Below are 3,569 nucleotides of genomic sequence, written 5' to 3' on the forward strand. Positions count from 1 at the left end.
CGTCAAACATAACCCATAAACCGTGTTCACTTCCCGGACTCCGCCGAGAAGAGACCATCACGGCTACACACGCAGTTGATGCGTTTTAATTAAGGTCAAGTGTCAAGTTCTCTACAATCGGATATTAACAAATTCCCATCTGCCACATAACCGCGGGCACGGCTTTCGAAAGATAATACCCTGCAGGGGTGTCCCAACTTAGCCCATTATAAGCTCTCACGGTCAACGAAGGATATTCCTTCTCCCGGGAAGACCCGATCAGTCTCGGAATCCCGGTTACAATACATTTCGACAATGGTAAAACAAGACCAGCAAAGCCGCCCGATGTGCCAACAATCCCGATAGGAGCTGTACATATCTCGTTCTCAGGGCAACACCGGATAAGTCAAGCTACGAGTAAAACCAGACCTCGAGTTTCCCCGAGGTGGCCCCGCAGGCTGCTCGGTTCGGACCAACACTTAGAGAAGCACTGGCCGGGGGGGGGGGGGGGTAAATAAAGATGACCCTCGAGAGCGCGACTCCCAAGGGGAAAAGGCTAGGTGAGGCAAATGTAAAACCAAGGTTGGGCCTTGCTGGAAGAGTTTTATTCAAGGCGAACTGTCAAGGGGGTCCCATAAATCACCCAACCGTGTGAGGGACGCAAAATCAAGGAACATAACACCGGTATGACGGAAACTAGGGCGGCAAGAGTGGAACAAAACACCAGGCATAAGGCCGAGCCTTCCACCCTTTACCAAATATATAGATGCATTAATAATATAAGAGATATTGTGATATCCCAACATAAACATAATCCAACATGGAGCAATCTTCATCTTCACCTGCAGCTAGCAACGTTATAAGAGGGGCTGGGCAAAGCGGTAACATAGCCAAACAATGGTTTGCTAGGAAGGGTGACAAAGGTTAGAGGTTCATGGCAGTTCGGGAGGCTTGAAGAGCAAGTGAAAAGGTAGCGCAGCATAGCGATAGAACGAAGCAACTAGCATAGCAATGATAGTAATGAGATCCAAGGTAACGGTCATCTTGCCTGAAATCCCGCTAGGAAGAAGAACGAGTCCATGAAGAAGATGAAGCCACGAAGACGAACCAAGCGTAGATGAACGAATCCTCACGATCGCAACGAAACGGGAACTATCGAGAAGAAACACACAACATGGTAAACACACCACACATGAACAAGGCATGATGCTCAACCAATTATGATGCATAACAAGGCTATATGAAGCTACTCATGACAAGAGATGATGCATACAAGAACAACACATCAATGCAAGTTTAAATGAGGTCGGAAACAACATATAACAAATCCGGTAAGTCCTCATATGCAAATTTCGAAATTGGTCCAGAACTGAATACACCTTATGTTCAAGTTGTTAAACAGCAAGTTAAAATTCACCATGATGATCTACACGAAATTCTAGTCAAGTTACATATAAAGTTCATTAGATTCGGAGCTACGACCTAGAAGATATGAGCAAAACAAGTTAAACATGGCATTGATGTAAAATGCATACAAACATCAAGCAAACACCTCAAAACAAGGATGCAACATGATAATATGAAACTACATGCAAATCTAAGCAAGTTTCATATAGAGCATGCTCGAAACGGAGCAACGGTGCAACACATACACTCCAAACAAGACATAGCAACAATCTGACCATAACAGCAACTAGGCATCTAGCAAGCATCAAAACAAAAAGCTACAGCAACTCAAGATGAAAAAAAGGCATGGACATGATATAGAGGTAAAGCACAGCAAAACATGAACACTGAGCTATCTCTAGAAATCACTAGAACATGCTCAAAAGGACATGGCAAGACTGCAAATAATAACAGATTCACAGACTTAGCAGAAATTACTGGACATGGCAGAAATAACATCAGGTTGCAATGTTCAGAGCACGAAATCAACATGCTACAGAAACTTAACATGGCAAAACAATGCATGGCATGAATCTACTAAATGCATATGAAAAAAGTCCCTTACTGACCATAAGCCAAAAAGGCACAGAATATATGATGAAACCATGTAAACATAGCAAGTTTCGTTAACAGGTTTCAGACTTGGCAGAAAACAGAGCATGGCAGAAACAGACATTATGAAGGCATCTTGGTGAGCTCGATGCACTCATCACAAAGGAATGCATGACAAAAAAAGAATACCTACAGCAAGATGGTATGTTTATGAAGCTATCCATGGCAAGAGCAAATACATAGCATGAAAGGATCAACTACAACAAGCTTGGCAAAATTGAATAACACGTAAACAATCTGCCAGGAACATTTTATAGCAAAAGTAGAGCAAGATTGAGTCATGCTATGGCACTCCATAATTGCAACCAAGGGCAGGAATGAATCTATTACAACAATATCTACAAAACATCCTTACTGAACATCTCCAAAATAAGCATGGATCTCTCTGTAGCCACAGGGATACATAGCAACAAAATAACAGCAGTCCCAGACAGTAAAATTACTAAGTCTCTGAAATCAGAAACTTCATGAAGCCTAGTTTGCATGCTTGTGCTAGTCACCACAGAGATCACAAAAATACATGGCATACACCTCTGTAAATATGGCATGGCATACAACAAAACACATGTAGAGCTCATGCCCATAAGATGCACAGATTAAATGCAACAAAAATAACAAATCACCAAGTCCTGATAAGTAACAGCAGATAACAGCAACTAGCACTCTTGCAACGATAATTTGGGCATCAAGATGAACTCAAATAAACATGGCTCAATGGAACAAAGTGAAGAGCATCTCATGCTGAACATTCTGATGTATCATACGCACAAAACGAAGTAGTATTCTAGGAGATATGATGCGATGAACATGACATGATAATGTTACAGATACGGGGACTTAGCAGAAAATCGACCTCGAGGGAAAAGTCAACGCGGGCGAGGTGGCGGCGGATCTCGCCGGAGTAGACGGGGAAGACGCAGGGAGGCGGATCCGGGGCCGGGGAGGCCTCCTCCGGCCGAATCTCGCCGGATCCGGCGCGGGGTGGCGCAGGAACGACGAGGAGCCGCGGGGCCGGGCCGGAGCTCGGGGTGGCCCGCGGAGGCGGAGGCCATGGCGGCGGCGAGAGGCCGGGGTCCAGCGAGCGCGGGCGCGGAGGCGGCCGGCGGGCAGAGACGGCGGGGCACGGCGGACGACGCGGCGGCGGGGTCCGGCGACCCGGCGGCGGAGAGGAGGAGGAGCCGCGGCGGCGGGGCGGCTGGACGACGCCGGCGGGAGGCGCGGCGGCGCCTCGGGCGCGGGCGGGGGCGGGCCAGGCGGCGGCGGGGCGCCGGCGCTGGAGGCGACGGGCGGCGGGGCTCGGGCCCAATCTGGCCCGGGGCGGGCCGGATCTGGGCCCCGGTGGGCTGCGGCGGTGGGGGAGAGAGAGAGGGTGACGTGGCGCGCTGCAATTCGTGGAGGGGGCGGCGGCGGACGTGTCCGTAGGTGGGGGAGAAGGTGTCCGGCGGCGCGAGGGGAATTTCTAGGGTTTGGACTGCGGGATTTTGGGGAGGGTCACATATTTATAGGTAGAGGGAGCTAGGAGAGTCCAAATG

This window comes from Aegilops tauschii, chromosome 6 (genome assembly GCF_002575655.3).
Source record: "Aegilops tauschii subsp. strangulata cultivar AL8/78 chromosome 6, Aet v6.0, whole genome shotgun sequence".
In the NCBI taxonomy this organism is placed as follows: domain Eukaryota; kingdom Viridiplantae; phylum Streptophyta; class Magnoliopsida; order Poales; family Poaceae; genus Aegilops; species Aegilops tauschii.